Genomic DNA, 21,931 nt, shown 5'->3' on the forward strand with positions numbered 1-21,931 from the left:
TTCCTAATAAAATATGTGGACACCAAAGCTCAGCTGAGCTTCTTTGGTTGGCAATTATTCTGTGTGTATTTCCATATATGCAGGAGAAGGGGGCATCAGAAGATGAGAAGGCTGGATGGCATCACCAATGCAATGGACATAAACTTGGGCAGGCTCCAGGAAATAGTGAGGGACAGGGAGGCAGAAGCCTGGTGTGCTGCAGTCCATGGGGTCACGAAGAGTCGGGCGTGACTGGGCAAATGAACAACAATAATTGCCGTATATAGTTGCTAGAAGAAATAGGTACTGTTGTATAACTCCACTGGGAGAGGACAACTGGAACCCTTACCCTGGACTCTCCTTGATCTAAAATATGCATCTCTTCCCTTGTCTGATTTTAATCTGCATCCTTCACTGTAATAAACTTTGAGTATAACATCTTTTCTGAGTTCTGTGAGTCCTTCTAGTGAATTATTGAACCTAAGGGTAGTCCTAGGGATGCTCAAAGTTGAAGTTGGTGTTGAAAATGAGAATGTCTTGGGAACTCCTGAACTTTGTAAACGATAATAGCAAAGACTTGATAGCTACTTTCTATATGCAAGGGATGGAAATTCAAATTGCTTCATTGATTTCATAGACTAAATTTACGAGTTTGACCGTTTGACCCTATTTTATAGATAGGAAAATTGAGGCTTAAAGATCAAATACCAAATCCAAAGTCTGAGGAAGTAGAGGTGGCTCCAAGGTCAGGCTCCCTGATTCAAGAGCAAGTCACCCATCCACTGTGCCAAGACTGTGCTTCTTCCTTCATGACACAAAGAAGGGAAGCCAGAGTTAACCTTTAGCTGGGTCTCCATACCTTCTGCACATGGATGGGGACCACAGTGGAGATTACAGTCAAGGCCATTGGCTTCAGAGCAAGAATGCTCTTTGTTTTTTTCTTGTTTTTGGTGGTGGTGGTGGTGGTGTGATTTGGTTTTTTGGTTTGTTTGGTTTCTTAGTTTTTTTTAATTGAATTGTAGTTGTTTTACAACATTGTATTGGTTTCAGGTATACAGTAAAGTGATTCAGTTATGTGTATTTTTTCAGATTATACTCCACTTTAGGCTATTATAAGATATTGAATATAGTTCCCTGTACTATACAGTAAATGCTTGTTGCTTATCTATTTTATGTACGGTATTCGTATCTGTTCACTCCATACTCCTAATTTGTTCCTCTTTCCTTCCCTTTACCCCGTGGCAGCTGTAAATTTGTTTTCTATGTCTGTGGGCCTGTTTCTCTTTTGTACATAGATTCATGTATTATTTTTTAGATTCCACAAAAAAGTGATATCATATAGAATTTGTCTTTCTCTATCGGACTTACTAAGTCTGGTATTCTCTAGATCCATCCATGTGGCTGCAAATGGCACTGCTTCATTCTGTTTTGTGATTGAGGAATAGTCCAGTGTCCACACTGCTTTTGATTTTTGACAGCTCCATCTCTCTCTTTGGCCCTAAGATCATCTATGACAATTGGTTAATAATTCATCTTGATCAGTTGTCTCTTTTGTAGAAAAAATGTCTCTCCTTTGTAGAAAAATAATAGCTATTTAGGAAGCTGGTCTCATTCTTGCTGAATGGACATCCCGACAGTCCAAAGTGGAAGGTGAAGAATTTGCCTATCCAGGCTGGGAGACTCGGGACACCCGCAGTCATAAAGTGGGGGCTTGATGAGGGTGCGTGATTATTTCCTTCTCCCTTTGGTAACTTCCAGATCACGGTGACTGAAGAGGAAATGGGGCTGGACTCTGCTGACCTGACCCTCAGTGCAGCCCTGTAGACATAGGGCTGGCCCTTGAGCCAACTAGAACAGATCAGCCAAGGATGCCCACAACTCTGTGCTCAAAAACTACCAGCTTAGAGTTACAACCTGTAACGGGCACAGGCGCCAGCTGCTACGTGTGTGCTGCTAGGAGACTTAACTTTCCCGTTCTGACCCTGGGAACCCAGGGGTTTCTCGCTCAGCATGTGAGTCAGAGGCAAGCCCATGTGACCCAGAGTCCAAATAGATCACAGGTGCACAGCTCTTCGAAGAGCAAATTTCAATGGCACTTGGGCTCTAATAAAATAACTGCTCCATAAATCTTTAGGTTGAAATACTAAGATTTACTCCAATTCTTTCCTCCACTTATATGGAGCACAATGAATCTTATGCCACCCAAGACTAACAGAAAAATTCAAAACAAGAGGACATAATAACTGCTATTCAGGTAGTCTAAAAAGCAAAATGTGGGGACCCTGATTTTCATATCCATTTATGGATATAATTCACTTTTAGGCCAAATGGATTTCTCCTCTGTTACACTGAAATTCAAATATTGGCCATTTGGAGTATAAACCTAAGTGGCAAATTTCCAGTGTCAATATGCCTGAGTAGAAATTTGATCATCACATTTTCCTGAATGAATCTTTTCTAGCTATCCAGGAAGAAAGGTCTTTGATTTATTAGGATTGAGTCAGCCACATAAGGCCCAGCAACCATGATAGACACAGGCCCGATGGATTCATATTTGAGATGCTTCCAAGGCTGAGGAGTTCAGAAGCTGTCATCAGATTGGCACCCTTTTTACAAACTTTGCCTTGAGTCATCCTTCAGAACATTTATAAGGGCTTCTTCAGTCTTGTCTTTGTGCCCCTGAGAACTATTTTATTCAGTTTCATCTGTCCAGAGCTATGGGTTTGTCAATCTCACCACGAGTGATGGCTTTGTTTACATTCCAGAAACCTGAGATTGTAGAAACACCGTTCTCACTGACTCTTGCCGTGCACATGGGGTGGTCTCCATCTAAGTCATTGGTCGCTTTGGGTCAAACGTCTGACTTAATATTTTTTGAATTACATTTCTAAATCATGTGCACTTTTTAAAATGGCACAATTTAATTAAAGATCACTTGTACTTACAGTGGCCACACTGAAGAACTTTGGACTTGAAACAGAAAAGGAAACCAAATCTTAACTACCTATAGGTCTTTGTCTTTTTAATTGACATAAGAAAACTTACAAATGCAATTAGGATTCTAAAGTCCTCTCTAAAGGATTTTCCAATAACCAAAATTTTAGAGGAAAAGTTTACTTAAAAGTATAGACTTATCATGGATACATTTTAAAGCTGCTCTGAACTCTACAGAAAAGAAACAGGAAATTGAAGTTTCTCTGGGAAAATAAAGAGGCTTCAAGCAAGACCAGCACCCAATTTCCCAATGAATCCCTTAAACCAGCAAGGAGAATTATCTCTAATGATAGGAGAACAGAAACAAACCTTTTTAGTAGACTCAGGCACTGCACTTTCAACTAGAAGTCCTCCAGTGATGTCTATACCTGTAACCTCGACTTGTATATTTAGCTAATGTTGTTTTTTGTTGTTGTTTGGTTGATTAGTCGTGTCTGACTATTTGTGACCTCATAAACTATAGCCTGCCATGCTCCTCTGTCCATGGAATTTTTCAGGCAAGAATACTGGAATGGGTTGCTAAAGTGGATCTTCCCAACCCAGGGATTGAACCTGTGTCTCTTGCATCTCCTGCATTGGCGGGGGGATTCTTTACCACTGGGCCACTTGGGAAGCCATACTTAGGTAATAGGGACTTTTAAACCATTCAGATCCTCCCTTTCAATACTATGATTTCTGCCATATTTATCTGTAGCTGGCTCTCTTTCACTTTTTTTTGGCTGTCTCCTTGGAAACTTTAGACATTAATTACTTTTAGAAATTGTCATTATGTGTCACTCTAGTAATATTTACTTTAAATGGACCTTATCAAAAGGGAAAGATTTTAGAAATTAGGTTTAACAGGCCAAGTTCTTATTGACTTTTAGAAACAATATTGATATATTTAGGTTTTGAAAAAAATCCCAAACTACATGGCCTTAGCTTCTGGGTAGCAAGAAGGAAAGCAAAATGCCAAGAGCATTTAACTATGATTTAGAATATTCAAATTTTTGGCTATAAGTACACATTTGCACACATTTGTAAATTATATTTTAAAATTTCCTGTAATATTCCTATCAAAATTATTCCTTCAGCAAATAGTTGATTCAATAATTTCAGGTTTAAAAGTTGCTTTATGTTTTTCCCCGATTTCATTAAACACAACATTAGCAAAATATTCTAGCTTAGACAACTTTATTTTTCATAAAAAGTCTAATATGAGGGACTTTCCTGGTGGTCCAGTGCTCCATGCTTCCAAAGCAGGGGGCCCAGTTTCGATCCCTGGTCAGGGAACTATATATCCCAAATGCCACAACTAAAAAATTCTATGTGCTGCAGCTAAGACCCAGCACAAACAAAAAATAAAGTCTAATTTAAGTTTCCTTAATTTCCTTTATTGGTTTTGCTAGTTAGTCCTTTGAGATTATAAAATTGAATATTGTGTATTTAAGTACATTGTACCATAATAGGAAGAGGCTTTATGAAAAGAGATAAATTGATATAAAACTACAAATCATAAGATTTCTTGAGACTCTCAGTTTAAACACTTAATATTATTTTGATTTTACTGAGAAATAACCTTTATATACTTAAGCACATAATTTTGACATATTTGTGTTATTATTTAATACATGCAGAGCAGTCTTCAATTAAGAGGTTAAAAAAGATGCACAAATATGTTTGATTTATTTTGACATACATGTTTGTTTTAAAATAAAAGTATGCAATGGTGGAAGATGTTTCCACAGAGTAATGGCTACATTTTAGCTTATTATTTTTTTAAAAAAGAAATAATTTTACTCTAAAGTAAAAAGTATCTGGTTATGTCAGAATAAAAAAATAATAAAAGACAGATTTTAAGCATATTTTAAAAGTGTAGAAAATCTCTCTTGAAGAGTAAACTCTATGTGCTTGGGATTAGAATATCTATAAATACAGAGTCAGAAAAAAAGTGCTAAAAATTTTGACCAAGCTCTTTAAACTGATGGGTTTATTCAAAAGAGAAAACTATTTACAGATCTTTATCTGATCATGGATGATATTTTTAAAAGAGCAAACTAGAATGGATTTTCTTTCTGTTAAAAATGTCTAAATTATTCTATGCCTAGTCAAAAGTCCATCTAGTCAAAGCTATGGTTTTTCCAGTAGTTATGTGTGAATGTGAGAGTTGAACCTTGAAGAAAGCTGAGTGCCAAAGAATTGATGCTTTTGAACTGTGGTGTTGGAGAAGACTCTTGAGAGTCCCTTGGACTGCAAGGAGATCCAACCAGTCAATCCTAAAGGAAATCAATCCTGAATATTCATTGGAAGGACTGATGTTGAAGCTGAAACTCCAATACTTTGATCACCTGATGCAAAGAACTGACTCATTGGAAAAGACCCTGATGCTGGAAAAGATTGAAGGCAGGATGAGAAGGAGATGACAGAGGGTGAAATGGTTGGATGGCATCACCAACCCGATGGACATGATTTTGAGCAAGCTTCAGGAGTTGGTGATGGACAGGGAGGCCTGGCGTGCTGCAGTCCATGGGGTCGCAAAGTCGGACACAACTGAGCGAGGGAACTGAGCTGAACTCTTTTTGCTGTTGATATATTTTAAATAAAAGCTTTTGGGGCTTCCCTGGTGGTCCAGTGGTTAAGACTCTATCTTGCAATGCAGGGGACACAGGTTCGATCCTTGGTGGTGGAACTAAGATCTCGTACACTGCAGAGCAACTAAGCCCGGGCCACAGCTAGACAGTCTATGTGCCATAATCAAAGATCCACGTGATGGAAGAAGGTCCTGAGAGCTACCACTAAGAACTGACAAAACCAAATGAATTATATTTATATATATATATATATGTGTGTGTGTATGTATGTATGTATGTATATATAAAAGCTTTTACTTTTGAAAAAGTTAATGATGACCTTCACTCATCACTGTTTTAAACTTATTGCTTGTAACTATTACTTGCCTTAGGCATATCTTGCCTCCTGTGACAGCTCATTTTGATTTTGTCTTTTTCAAATTTAGGCACCAAATTAGAATAATAAATATATCATGATAGCTTTTACCCCTGAAATATCTTTGCATTTCCTAAATAGATACAGGTAGCATAAACATTTTCTCCTTTATCAAAGTAAGGATAATAGGAACGACTCCATTTGTTTGCCAATTTTAATTAACTCAAAATTATTGAGAGCTTTTTTCCTTCTTAAAGTGAAAGTGAAAATTGCTCAGTTGTGTCTGGCTCTTTTCTCCAGGCCAGAATACTGGAGTGGGCAGCCTTTCCCTTCTCCAGGGGATCTTCCCAACCCAGGGATCCAACCCAGGTCTCCCACATTGTAGGCAGATTGTTTACCAGCTTTCTTTCTTAAAACTAGGGCAAATTTCTTTTAAGTTGACTAATTCAAAGAAAAGTTCAGCATTTCTATGTTATGTACAAATAAAATTGTTCTAAATATATATCAATTACTGTGTACTCCTCACATTAAAAAAACATATAGATACAGTGTAAATGTATGTATCTAGAAATACACATAGATACAATAACAACCCACACAAAGATTTTGTCGTATTTACATAGGAAATGTAAATTGGTGATTTTCATACTATATATTTTGGGTTTCCCTGGTGGCTTAGCTGGTAAAGAATCCACCTGCAATGTGGGAGACCTGGCTTCAATCCCTGGGTTGGGAAGATCCCATGGAAAAGAGAACGGCTACCCACACCTGTATTCTGGCCTGAAGAATTCCATGGACTGCAGTCCATGGGGTTGCAGAGACACAATTGAGCGCCTCTCACTTTAAAACATCTGGACATTTATCACTGTACTCACTGTCCTATGTTCTTCCTAGGAAGAAGACTAAATCTCTATAAGCTAATTTTTTGTGCTATCCCAAATAAGAATTCTACTCTCCTCCATTTAAATACTGTAGTGTATGAAAAATTATTGTGTACTTTTCATTCTTACCACCAAAAGATATCAGCAGGCTTCTTTGCCAGCTACCTAATCAGCTTCAACATCTTAGATAAGGTTATTAGATATCTTTGGAAATACCATCAGATAACGACTTCACTTAAACTTCATCAGAAAAGAATTTATCATGTACTATTAACATCTAACACAGCATTAAGATTCCAGTGATAGATTTTCCAGATGAAACAACATCATCCATTCTCCAGCATTAAGAATTTTTAAAACTACAGTTAATGGAAATGTAAAACTGAAGAATCTCTGAAAGCAGATGGTTTGTGAGAACAGCTAGCTAGATCACGATTTCTAGAAAAAGCATATTTGATTCAAAACCATTCCTTCTCACTAACCCAGGGGCCACAAGCCACTACTACTGTGTTTCTTTACACATTCATTCTATACCCTCAGAGGTTCCCTTGTGGCTCAGCTGGCAAAGAATCTGGCTGCAATGCGGAAGACCTGGGTCTGGGTCTGATCCCTGGGTTGGGAAGATCCCCTGGAGAAGGGAGAGGCTACCCACTCCAGTATTCTGGCCTAGAGAATTCCATGGACAGTCCATGGGGTTGCAAAGAGTCAGACACAACTGAGTGACTTTCACTTTCACTTTTTCACTTTCTTTACCCTCTAAGTCATTTCATTCTCCCTTGCTGGTTCTACTCCCTTATTCAGGCCAACAACCTTATCCTTGATAATTTCCAGATACTGGACCACTTCTTCACTTACTGGAAAAACTAAACAACCCATATTCAAATTAAAGAGGAAAAAAACCAAAAACACTTGATCATCTAAGGAAGATCCAAATAGTTTGTGGGACATTTGGGACATGTTTCAACCATTAATAATAATCCTCGTGTCCATGCTTCTCTCTGTTATAGTTGCCAGTGCATAATCTGCAAAGTCTCAAATAATGCTGCATAGTCACTGTCATGCCAGATGATTCAATAAACAATTATCTAACAAAAAAATAACTAGGGGGTATAATGCCTATAGTTTTCCAAACAACTGCCATTGCAAATATTCAATCTTTTTTAATAGATTCAGATACTATATATTTTATTATTTTTTAATTTTAAATTATTTCTTGTCATTCTTTCTTTTTTAAAAACTGAGATATAATTGAAAAAATTATATATGTTTAAAATGTACAGTCTGATGATTTGTTGTGTATATACATTGTGAATTGATTACTACAATCACTTCATGGCAAATAGAAAGTGAAAAAGTGGAAGCAGTAATAGATTTTATTTTCTTGGGCTCCAAAATCACTGCAGACAGTGACTGCAGCCATGAAATCAAAAGACACTTGCTCTTTGGAAGGAAAGCTATGACAAACCTAGACAGCATAACAAAAAGCAGAGACATCACTTTGCTGACAAAGATCCATATAGTCAAAGGTATGGTTTTACCTGTAGCCATGTACAGTTGTGAGAGTTGGACCGTAAAGAAGGCTAAGCACCGAAGAATTGATGCTTTTGAACTGTGATGCTGGAGAAGACTCTTGAGAGTCCCTTGGACAGAAAGGAGATCAAACTAGTCAATCCTAAAGGAAATCAACCCTGAATATTCATTGGAAGGACTGATGCTGAACCTGAAACTCCAATACATTGGCCACCTGATGCAAAGTGCCTACTCACTAGAAAAGATCCTGATGCTGGGAAAGATTGAAGACAAAAGGACAAGGAGGCAGCAGAGAATGAGATGGTTAGAGAGCATCACCCACTCAGGGGACAAGAGTGTGAGTAAACTCCAGGAGATGGTGAAGGACAGAGAAGCCGAGTGTGCTGCAACCCATGGGTCACAAAGAGCTGGACATGACTTATCAACTGAGCAATCACAATACCACAGTCGAGTGAATTATAGACATCACGGTTTTGTGGTTTTTTTTTTTTTTTTTTGAAGAGAACATGAGATCTATCTTCTCTCTTGGTCTCTTAGCAAATTTCATTTCTCCTCTTTTTTCTTTTTAAATATAGTTGATTTATTTTATTTTATTTTTTTAGCAAATTTCTGATATACTATACAGTGTTATTAACTATAGCCAACATGCTGTACATTAGATCCTCAAAACTCATTCATCATTTAGCAAGAGTTTGTTAGATACTATACTTTCAAGAAAGGTGCAGGACTAAATTGATCATATTTCCAAAAGAAAATGATCTATCACCAAGAAAATGAAAAATGTCCTTACTGGTAGTTAGACTGCACTGGAGGGAGAGAGATACTGAGCACTGAGACAGAAGGTACACCTTTCAAAACTGCAAAACAAATAAGCTGCACCAAACCATCACAGAGAGTCTAGGCTCAGACTTTCTTACCACAAGGTCATTCAGACCCATACAATCTGAGATAAGATCATGGACAAACTTATCTAGCAGTAACTTCTCACAGACTCACGGGTTTAAAGACCATGGACTGTTTCAGCCACTTACTCTGTCAAAGCCACCTTTTGATTAATTCAACCCCCCCACTTTTTTTTTTTTTAATTTCCAAAGTTTAAAAATCCATACAGAGGAGTACAAATATTAAAGCTATAATCACCATAAGAAATAAAAACAAATTATTAAAAATAATTGCCACTGAGGAACCAGACAATCATTTGAAGGGAGATGTTTTTATTGGTTAATAAGCTGCTCTGGTCTATTTTGTTTTTAAATATGTACACATATTCCTTTGAAAAAATGAAAATAACACAATTGTGTACATTCATATCTATTAAGCTAGGCTCTATTCGTTTCATAATTTACCTTCATTCTGACCTTGTCACTACAGGTTTCTTTTTTAAATTTCTTGTCTTTTTGATTACAGCCATTCTAACAGGTATGAGGAGGGTGGTGTCTCATTGTGACTTTGATTACATTTCCGTGAGAATTAGTGATGTTGAGCATCTTTTTGTGTACCTGTTGGCCATTTGTAGGTCTTTCTCAGAAAAATATCTATTATTTATTTATTTATTTTGCACTATTGAGTTGCATGACTTCCTTACATATTTTGGATATTAACCCCCTTTATAGATAAATCGTTTACAAATATTTTCTCTTAGTCCAGAGGTTGCTTTTTCATTTCTTAGACCATTTCTTTTTCTGCAAAAAAGTTTCCCAGTTTGATGTAGTCTCACATTTATTTTTGCTTTTGTTGCCTGTGCTTTAGTGTTCTATGCAGGAAATCACTGTCAAGGTCAATGTCAAGGAGCTTTTATCTACGTTTTCTTCTAGGAATTTTACAGCTTCAGCTCTTATGTTCAAGTCGAAATCATTTTGAGTTTATTTTTGTGAATGGTATAAGACTGGGATTCAGCATCATTTTTCTGCATGTGGAGGTCCAGTTTTCCCAATATCATTTATTGAAGGGCTATTCTTTCCCCACTGAGTATTCTTGGCTATTTCCCATGCACTAAATCTGCACCAATTCCAGACATATTTGAAGTACAATTTTTACCTTGTGTTTTTATAAGAAATTTTGCTCTGTTTTGCAATTTAGCTTCATATGACAAATGTTAGGGACCTCCCTTCCATGACTCAGTGGTAAAAATTTGGCTGTGATGTAGGAGACACAGGAGGCACGAGTTTGATCCCTGGGTCAAGAAGATCCCCTGGAGGAGGGCATGACAACCCACTCTAGTATTCTTGCCTGGAGAATCCCATGGACAGAGGAGCCTGATTGGTTATAGTCCATGAGGTTGCAAAGAGTCCGACAAGACTGAAGCGGCTTAGCATGCACACAGGGAGCTTGAAACCGTTTCCAGATTAACCAAAATGATGAGATTTGGAGCCTAAGAGTGGGGAGGGAGTTGGCATTTGTATATCATTAATGTCCTTGGATGTTTAAGCAGGCACATCTGTATAGCATAGGAGTTAAGAACAGTGACATTAAGCCCTGACTTGAAAGTCAAACTGGGTTCAAACCCTAGATCTCCCAGCTGGAGAGACTTTGGGGAAACTACTTAAAACTCCATGTGCCTCAGTTTTCTCAACTGCTAAAGGAGATCGTGATATTAAGAGCACCCTTATCTGATAAGGTTGTGAAGTTTAATCCTCCTACCAATGCAGAATCCTCCTGCCAATGCAGGAGATGCAAGAGATGCAGGTTCAACTCCTGGGTAGGGAAGATCCCCTGGAACAGGAAATGGCAACCCACTCCAGTATTCTTGCCTGGAAAATTCCATGGACAGAGGAGCCTGGTGGGCTACAGTCTATGGGATCACAAAGAGTCAGATATGACCAAGCAACTAAGCACACACATGTGTATTAGTGAGATCAGTGACTAGTAGCAAGCATTTGCTATTATTATGCTCCAGGCTTCAACTTTAAAAAGCCTCATATAACTTCTTTGCAAACAAGAGTTTAGAAAAAGAATCTGAACACTTATTTGCATTATATCCTATTGAGCATCACGTTCATGAAGGACTGTTGAACTAATAACTTTGACAATAAAACATTCTAAGACTTTGCTATCTTATTAAAAGAACACAGAGAGGTGACAAAAAATATCACAAGGCACTCTAGAAGGTATTTTTGCTCTTCTTCTCAGGGCAGCTGTATATTCTGAGATCTCATTCATTCAAGGTGGATCCAAGCATCTATTCAGAAGACGTGGAACTTAACCCTCTGACTCTCTTTTTGGGTGATACTGACAGGAGACACAAGCAGAGTGTTCCAGGCTGTTTAAAGGATGGAGTGTTTGGCAGGATGGGTGAAGGATTTAGGCATTTATGAGCCACCTCTGTTTGACAACGAGCCCCCTGGAGTAGAAGCACTAGGGATTTGAAGAATTCTTAATTATTTTAAGAAAGATCTCCAGCAATCTGTTTCCCCTTTCAACCACACAATCGTACATTTGTGTAAAACTTCAAAGTTTTTAAAGTAAAAGATCCATTGGCATCAAGATCTTTCCTTGTTCCTAACTTTCTTTTTCCCCTTCCCTACTCTAGAAAAGTTTGAGGAAAAGAATATAATGACAAGAATGATAAAAGGACAACTCAAGCTATAGGTGAATAGACAGAGCTCTAAGAAAGCAAAACCTCCATCCATAAAACATGAGTGAAATTGAGCACATTTTGTGGAGATTTAAATTACTCGTGTCCTAAAGAGTTTCTGAGGCTGACGGAATTCCAGCTTCTAAACGTTTAGCTAATTTAAAGAGTGTATATTCTCTTGTTGAGGGAAACTTTGAAAAAGGACAAGGAATATGTCTATCATTTTAAAACTTCCCTTCTGCAATTGGGTTGACTAGGCCTAATATATAAATCGCTTCATGTGGGGCTAGATCATGGCATATTGTGAACTATGAATTGAAAAACACAGACCTATGGGGCTGCCTACAGACTCTTTAGGGGGCCTAATCTGAAGGCCTGAGGCTGTACGTTTGCTACTCATTACAAAACTTCAAAGGTCGGCATTTCTTTGCTATTGTTATGTTATTCTGGTGAACTTTCTTTTTTTCTTTTTATACATCAACATTCAAAATACATACATTGAGATTTTACTGTATTTGAAGTTTTATGAGACTTCTCTTTGGAGAATGCTTTAACAGTTCAAAGTTTGACTACAGCCTTTTTAGGGTCATAAGCAGAATATCATTTCCTAGTTTGGATTTCTGTTGACTGCCGTGATGGCCTTTTACTTGTTTCCTGGCCTTGGATCCTGTCTATCCATGTCATCATCATCTTTCATTCTGTTGTCGGAGTTCTAAAGGACGGACTTAATCACATCACTGTTTTAAGTATATTTCTTGTCTTGTTGTGGGCCTTTAGGATGAAACCCTCATTTCTTAGGAAGATATCCAAGGCCCTTTGTCCTCTCACTTTTCTCCAGGAAGTCTTCTATCGTCTGTGCTCCATGCAAGCAAGAAACATGGCCATTTTGTTCAGCATTTACCCTAGACAGCAACAGTTCAGAGGTGGCCAGGTCCGTAACCTAACCGGAAGGAGAGGAGAGGGGGATGGGGGTGGAGAGGGGAAGGGGGTGGGGGGGGGTGGACTGGCAAGCTCTTGCCTCTTTCACAGAGGGAGGAGGCATAGGAGCTGCTACTCAGCTCCAGTCATTTGTTGCCATGTGGGAATGTGGGCCCAGTGTTGCCAGATCTTCTGATTTTTTTTTTTTCCAAGAGAAGCCAGAAATCTGGAATTTTATGAGAAATCTTCCAATTTTTAAATCTTGGCAACTAATTCAAAATATTTTTAAAACACTGTGTGGGCCAAAAGAGAAAAAAAAAAAAAAGATCTCTGCCAGCTAAGACTGTGACCTCTTTGGGAAGAGCCTGAATGTGTTATCTACCTAGCCTTTTGCTCCACACACGTGGCACTTCCTGCCATTCGCCCAAGCACATCATGTGCTTCGTACCCTTCTTCAGCGTTGATCTTGCTGCCAGCAATGCCCTCCTCATTCTTCTCCTCTAAACTCCTACTCATCCTTCAGGACCCAGCCCCAGTGTCGCCCTAGGGAGGTTCACCTTGCCTGAGAGGTGCAATCAGACTCTGCCCAGACGCTATGGCAACACCCACCGGGGATATGCCTGTCCTTACAGATCGGCAGGGGCCCTCTTAGGACCCTTCTCTGGCACACAGAACAGGGCCTGGCACATAGTAGGATCTCAGTCAACGTTTGTTGAATGGATGTGTTCCCATCAAAGTGAATATACGTGATTTCCCGAGGAAATAAACACTTTTCATTTCCTCTCCTCTTTGCCATGTTGATTTCAATGTGGTAGGCAAACCCATCTGTGGATGTTGGTGTCCTTTTTCAGTTCTACACTATGTGCAGACTACTCTTTTTGGAGCTCTCCACTGTTAACCATGCTCATTGGCTTAGGGTTAAAGCGTATGTAGGCAGATGGCTATACAACTATTTGTCTGAAATGGGCTAAATTATTCAGACTGGTTTTCAAAAACTTAAGGTATAGAAGAGTTGTTCTTTAATGACCTGGGGGTCAGTTTTCTAGACATAAAATTAGTACATGCTGGGTCAGGTAGTTTCCATTTAAAAAAGAATACACACACTAATGTAGTTTGGTAATCTTACCTTCTTTGTGAGAATTTCATTCCTTAAAACTTTTTGAATTCATGTTTGATGTATACTATGAGACTAATGCCTGCTTAAATGATTTCATATGAAAATTGAAAGCCACTTCGATCCATCCTTACCTCTGTTAAAGAAAACCATAAGGGCTTCTGATTCCTAATTTCCTGTATACACCCCATACTTCCCCACAAACAAACCCGTCCACATAATTTGACCACATATCCACCCACACAAAAAAGCCCACAGAGTCCATACACATACATGCATATAAACAGAAAAATATACCAAGTAATTTACATGTGATCATTCCATCTACACAATAATATTCAAAGTAGACTTTCCTCTCTGGAATTTGATGCTCTCAGATGTTGATTAAGAAATTGCATTCTCCTGGCTCCATAAATCCGTACACTTGTTATTTTGTTTTTCTGAAACTTCTACTTATTCCAGAATTCAGACATAACTTGTCTGAAAATGTGAAAAGGTTTTGGACAAAGGATAAAATGTTTTTTTAAAGTTATCAACAAAAGTGTACTCTCTTATTCAGGAGCTGACTAATTAGCCGAATCAACTAAGGTTTGAACGGATATGTCCTTATCATGACTACTGTCATTCCTATAAGAGCTCAAAGATAGAAAATCAGTTTCTAAAAAAGGACAAAATCTTTTTTAAAAAAGATAAAGACAGTTCAAATCTAACATGATCCAAAGGATGACTAAAATTCATGAAGTAGAAAATTCCAAATAGCAAAACATGAAAAGAATAAAACTTTCAAATGATTTGTTTTCCAAGTCAGTATGATATATCCTTTTTACACAATGGTTGACAATAGATTATTATAATATTAAGTTTACCCTACATGATTACGGAGAAGGAAATCGCGCCCCACTCCAGTACTCTTGCCTGGAAAATCCCATGGACGGAGGAGCCTGGTGGGCTACAGTCAATGGGGTCGCGAAGAGCCGGACACGACTGAGCGACTTCCCTTTCACTTTTCACTTTCATGCATTGGAGAAGGAAACGGCAACCCACTCCAGTGTTCTTGCCTGGAGAATCCCAGGGACGGGGGAGCCTGGTGGGCTGCCGTCTATGGGGTCGCACAGGGTCGGACACGACTGCAGCGACTCAGCAGCAGCACATGGTTATGGAACCGTATTTGTTTTTCCCTCTACTATATTTTCTCCGAAAAGACACCACTAATAGGATTACTCAATTAGGGTCTTGAGAACTCCAGACAAAGGTCAGGGCAACACACAACGCTTTGCTTGGCACTGAAGCCGAACCACAACCCCAGTCTCCCTCCTCCGCCCTTGCATGCAAAACTCCAGAGGCTAAAAATATGCCAAGTCATCAACTAACTTAAATGGCCTCCACAGCAGTAGGAATTCAAATGAAGGAGGAAATGGAAGCAGTAGGCAATGAACTCAAAGGTCAGAAGTTTGAACTTCAAAACTGAGGAGACCTCAGTCACTGGCTCTCACTAAGCATCAGTTGCCTACCCACTTGTTTATGCTCTCTCATAGTCTCCATGGGTGCAAAAGTGATTAAGATGTAGGCTCTCAGAGCTCAGAGCTCCTAATCTGAAGAAGAGCATTTTTAGGAATCATTGAGATGGCAAAAACATCACTAATGTCTACCGTGTCAGAGAGAAAATATAATATTGTACCTGCAAGTCAAGGGTCAGAAGGAACAAGGATGTAGTGGGGTTAGGATGAACTTAGCTATCAGCGAAAAAGGAAAAGTCCTCTAACTAGGAATCTTGTGCTCTCATTTAATGGTGCTTGGTGCTTGTCCATAGTTTTAATTTGCAGACACAATAGGGGATTACCGACAATGAAGGCAGTTAGAATTTCCAGATGGGAAACTATAGCAGGTCATTTTTAGACTAAAAAACCTTGCATCTTTCCTTTTAAGGAAAAATCTTTCGATATGGTGCAGTGGTAGACATGGCTTGCCATTAGGTTATAAATTTTTAAAACCTTATTAGGATCCCCAAACCAGGAATATAAAAGTACAGTTTATTCCTTTCCCCCTACAAACATATTTATTGGCATCTACAACCAAAAAAAAAAAAAAAAAAAGACTTCTGAAAGTCCCAAATGTATCTAAATAAGCAGTTAAGAATACACAATGTGCATATGCCACATCAAAAGAGGTATTGTAATTTAAGGACTGTAGGGTAAAAATAAAACCCAAATCTGCCACAGTTGCATAGAAATGTGTTTAATCCTCTGTCTGAGTTATTTGGTAGGAAACATTACCCCACCCCAACAAACCTTGACACAGACTTCTGTGGAAAGTTAGCCAGGCCACTGGTTCCTGCAGGCTCTGTGGTAGGGTTAGCCAGTCTATACACCCCGCCCAGGGCTACCATGCTTTAAATAAACTCATCTGACTTTAAAGGAATGCTATGCAGACAGACAGATTGTTTGTTTTCCCTTATATTTCTGCAATGGAGATGCTTCTTTTCATCTTAATGTTGCAGCAAGACACTTGACTGCAAAGAACAGTCAGGGAAATCTCATCTGTAGCTGGTACAGAGCCCCTGGGAGTCCCCATCATAAGGCTCCCTTTCTCTGCACCTACAGTTGTCCTTTGGCTCAGTCAGGAACTCTGGGCCCATGAGGCCTCCACATGGTACTCAAAGAAATTAGAGGCATTTCCTGCAAAATTGTATTAGTCATGCTTCGGTGCCAAATAAGTGATTTTTTAGTTCCAACTGCACATGCATATAATGATCATAATGCTAAGTAAAAATTATTGACAGCACTAGAGCTAAAATTGGTCTTTTCCACACTGTCACGTGTATATTAAACATCTACTTCAGGCCAGGCCTTCCTGCATGCTCAGTTACTCAGTCATGTCTGACTCTTTGTGAGCCCACAGACTATAGCCCACCAGGCTCCTCTGTTCATGAAATTATCCAGGCAAGAATACTGGAGTGGGTTGCCATTTCCTCCTCTAGGGAATCTTCCCGACCCAGGGATTGACCCCGCATCTCCTGTGTCTCCTGCTTCGGCAAGCAGATCCTTTACCTCTGAGCCACCTAGGAAGCCCAGGCCTCGTATCGACTCAAACAGAAACCTGAAAAGAGCCTGCACGCAGGGCACTGAATAGTTCACAAAGCTCTAGATGGTGAGTGTTGGAAGGGAGTGCAAACCACAGGAGGCAACTCAGAAGAACCGCAAGAGAATCTCAACCTAGCCCAAAGGCAAGTGTTTCAGTCTGAGAGCCAGAAAGCAAGGCAAAAATCTCAGTAGATTTCATCATCTTTGAGGTCTTTTATAAAGGCGCCATGGTGGTGCCCATGTGCCATCTCTCAATAAATCATTCTAGACATAAAATCCATAAATTCGTAGAGGTGGCTGTTTTCCCCATTGAGCACCAAGTGAAAAAAGTAGCTTACATTTTGAATTCACACTGCACAAGAACTACATATATTTAAACACTATCATTGCATTTAGTGTGGTGAGATGGCCATCCCATGAAAGCAGGAAGAAACCCTCAAGTGAAGGAAGAGAAGAGTCATAACTCCTCTCTCACTCACCCTGGAACCTGGTATCATTTGGTGAAATGGAACCTAAGTTCTGTCTGCAGCATTTCAGTATTTAAACTGTAATTTCTATCATCCTCGACTTTTCTCTCAGGTACTAAAGGTTGATGTCTAGAAAATTAAAGGTGCGTGCGTGACCATTATTACTTGGCTAAGAGTCATTAAAGGTGTTTAGCATGACTAGATTAATGTGGTTTAGTGTGGTGGATAGTGGCTTAGAAGAGGTATCTGAGGAAAAGGTATTGAAGATGTGCATGGATACTGTTGCAAAGGCAACATGAAAAAGGCAGAGGCAATGGAGATGAAAAGAAGAGATTTCAGAGAGAAGATGTAGGTGGTAGAATTGACAGGGGATGGTGATTACTAAGATAAAAAGGATGAAAAGTAGGAGTTATAGTAAGATTGATTTTTGACAGAGTACACAATAAAAATCTGAGGGTTTCCCAGGTGGTGCTAGTGGTAAAGAACCTGCCTGCCAATGCAGGAGACTTACCAGGCTCAGGTTTGATCCCTGGGTCAGGACGATCCCCTGGAGGATGAAATAGCAATCCACTCCCGTATTCTTGCCTGGGAAAATCCCATGGACAGAGGAGCCTAGCAAGCTACAGTCCATAGGTCACAAAGAGTTGGACATGACTGAAGCAACTTAGCCCAAATATCCGATGTCATTTCTATAAACAATTTATAACATGGGCTAATAACCCAATATGCATGTGTAATTAGTCATTCAGTTGGGTCAGATTCTTTGCAGCCCCATGGACTATAACCCGCCAGAGGTACACATAAAAACTTAACATCTATGGTGTGGACTTTGCAAGGTTTTACCTATATCTCTTCTGTGACGTTCATATAAATGAGGATTTCCTGATTTGTATCCCCAATTTTTTATGTTGCTATTACCTAAAGCTATGAAATGATTTTTTTAAATAAAAGAGACAGATTAATATTGATAACAAAATATCAAGCTGTTTCATGGAGGTACAGTGCTGGTGACTAAACATGCTTCCCGTGAAAGCCTGTCATTGACAAATCAGGGAAGTATGGATTCCACCAGGGATAACAGAATACTGTTATTAGCAAGAAGTAATTAGGGTCAAAGATCTTAGATGGTCATTTAATACAGCACTTTTCATAACAGCAAAATCGTCAGCCATGAATCTAATTTAAGGAGACATGCCATTACAAAGCTTTTCTTTTACTGTGGTTTATTTCTAACATGATACTGAATCCTTTTGGATTAGGATCTGATATTTGTACTTGTGACTACACCATGCAGAGAATTTTTAAAAAATCAATAAAATTCTATCTCAACGTTCTGACCAGTTAAACTTAATATATTACCCATATTAATATATTATATCGTATTGATGGGAACTATCTCCTCATTCTTCCTGTATATGAGCCCAATTAGGAGAGAGCACGTGTGAGTGTTTGTGACATTGTCCATTACAGTCAAAGTAAAATTAATTTTGTTTGTTCAACTTATTTCTAGGTCTTTGGTGATTTTAGCTAAAGAGACATGAATGACTACATCATACATTAAGCAATAATGGTGCCTGGTATTGCTGAAATATTCAGGTTCTTGTCAGATTTCCTTTCACAGAATTTTGTCTGAGGTATTCCATAATTTCCCTAAGGTAAAGCTTGCCATGTATTTACCCTTCTGATTATTATAATACTTCATATGGCCTCATATTTTAAATTCCAAGATTCAGATCTTTTTAGAATTGAGTGACACTTACTATCAAATCATGCTACGGAAACTCTTTTAAAAAAATACTTCATCTAATGGTGATTATAATAATAAGTAACATTATTCCCTAAATTAATCAAAAAAGGCTAAAATTTAGGAACAAAAGCAACAGCAACAACAGAAAACCTTAACCAGTGAGGAATATTAAGAGCTGAAATAACTGCATCTGCTATTTTAATGTACCAAACTGTTTTCTCTTCATGAAGGCATGAATATATTGAAGTTTATTTAACACAATGGAAAAAAAAATCTGTTTGGCTTTAGTAAATACACTATATTCACAGCCCAATCAAAGAAGACCTAAATAGACATTTCCCCAAAGAAGACATACAGATGGCCAATAGGCACATGAAAAGATAATCAACATTGCTAGTTAGTAGGGAAAAGGAAGTCAAAACTACGATAAAGTACCACCTCACACAGGGCTGGATGGCCATCATTAAAAAGTCTCAATTAACAAATACTGGAGAGGGTGTGGAGGAAAGGGAAACCTCCCACACTATTGGTGGGAATGTAAATTGGTGCAGCCTCTGTGGAAAACAGCATGAAGATTTCTTATAAAACTAAAAATAGACTTGCCATGTGATTCAGCAATCCCACTCCTGGGCATATACTCAGAGAAAACTATAATTCCAAAAGACACATGCACCCCAATATTCATAGCAACACTGTTTGCAATAGCCAAGACACTGAAGGAAACTAAATGTCCATCAACAGATGAAAGGATATAAATATGTACAATGGAACACTGCTCACCAATAAAAAGAATGAAATAATGTTATTTGTAGCAGCAGAGATGGACCTAGAGATTATCAAACTAGGTGAAGTAAATCAGAGAAAGACAAGTATCATATGATGTCACTTATATGTGGAATCGAAAATACGACACAAATCAACTTATTTACCTAGCGGAAATAGACTCACAGACACAGAAAACAAATTTAGGGTTACCAAAGAAAGAAGGGGTGGGGGGAGGGATAAATTAGGAGTTTGGGATTAGCAGATACAAACTACTATATATGAAATAAACAACAAGGTCTTATTGTATAACACAAAGGAACTATATTCAATATCCTGTAATAAGCCATAGTGGAAAAGAATTTTTTTAAAAAGGGTATATATATATATATATATATATATATATATATATATATATAAAACTGAATCACTTGCTATATACCTTAAACTAACACAACATAGAACATAAACTATTGTTCAAATAAAAAGCAACAAACAACGAAACCTAGTTGTAAACATGTAAATGAGAGTACGGCTGACAAAAAACCCACAATGCATTCAAATAAACATTCTCTTTCTTTGATAGAAAATGACATTGTCTTAACTCCATAATGGATGCCAAATTAAAATATTGTATATACTATATATGCAATTATTCTCAGGTACAACCAATTTTTATTTTTACTTTTTAGAAAGAATATGTCTCATGTCTGAAATATTGAATAAAACCATCTCCAGGGGGAAAAAGAATGTGTTTTTAGAGCATTTAAGTTTGGTAGGAGAGCTGGAGAAATGTCTAGAATCTGCTCAATAGTGGCACACCCAAAAAGAGGAATCTTAGTTTTGACTAAGCCCTTATTATGAAAAAAAAAAAGAAACCAAAAACCCCAGACATATGTAAGGAGAGAAACAAGCTAGAAACATGTGAATATAACTGAAAAGCTTTCCCTGTGTGTCTGGGCCCTGGCCCTGCAACCCCCGAGGCCGCTTGAGAGGGTGCAGAGAAGCGTCCCAAGGACAGAGCGCAGGGCCCCGTTTCTCCCGAACTTCGGCAGGCCGTGTTTTCCCTGGAAACCGGGGCCCAACTCTCAGCTGGCTCCTCTGAGGATCCCATGCCCTAAGTTTTCTCTGCAAAGCTAGAAGTTGGCCTGGATTTCCAACATTTCAGCATTCCTAATTAAAGGAGGATTGTCTTTATCGGGCTGGCAGATGGTGTTCGGCAGTCTGCTAAAACAGAAACGTGTTTGTGAGGCCTTCTCTGTCGGGTTTCATCAGAAGTAAACGTAGCAGGCGTACCTTGCCTGTGAGTAACTGGGCGAGTAGACGGATCCTGAAGGAAGGAGAGAGGGAAAGAGAGAGAGGACGGAAGCGGAACAAGGTGCAGACAGAGAGGGAGGCGGGGATGCGCATAGGACCGATGTTACGACTTCAAGGCCTTTCCAGCCTGAGGCCCTCTTACAGTTCCCTGCAGGAGCCAGTTGAAGGTAGGAGCTAATATCAGAGACCTGAAGTCCAACAGACTTTACCTTGAGTCCTTTGTCGGCCACATACAGAAGGGCAAGGTCTTTAACTTCCCCACACGTCCGTTTTCTGATGCATACAATGGGGACAGCACAGCTCCCCCAGAGGGATGCGGCCAGGACCACGCGAGGTATCGTATATGAGCAGGTTATTTTACAACTGATGTTGGCACTATGAAAGACTTTATACTGTTAAATGTAAGTGAATTGAGTTTACCTCTATCTCAGATATTGGGGATGTAACTTAACTCATTTTTATAGTGTTGGCCCAAATATTGATTTTGCTAGAAACAGAGATGTAGCTTACCAGAGTGTGCTGTTAACTCAGCATAAAAGTACTGGATTGATTGGTTTCTATCTGGGGTATAGCCTTAATTTTTTCCCTTGCAGTTTTATTGAAATAAAATTGACTACAGTATTATATAAGGTTATAGTATACA

The 21,931-nt window shown here is 38.8% G+C and overlaps 1 protein-coding gene across 2 annotated transcripts in view; it reads right to left on the reverse strand.

The window, feature by feature from the left end:
* Window positions 1–3,385, reverse strand: part of SATB2 (SATB homeobox 2) — a 248,557-nt gene extending 245,172 nt beyond the window's left edge. For both annotated transcript variants that reach the window (XM_020890434.2, XM_020890433.2), the window contains exon 1: window positions 3,283–3,385. The gene's annotated coding sequence lies outside the window, so the exon portion shown is untranslated. The remainder of the gene's footprint in view (window positions 1–3,282) is intronic.
* Window positions 3,386–21,931: the final 18,546 nt, after the last annotated feature.

This window comes from Odocoileus virginianus, chromosome 30 (assembly GCF_023699985.2).
Source record: "Odocoileus virginianus isolate 20LAN1187 ecotype Illinois chromosome 30, Ovbor_1.2, whole genome shotgun sequence".
NCBI lineage: Eukaryota > Metazoa > Chordata > Mammalia > Artiodactyla > Cervidae > Odocoileus > Odocoileus virginianus.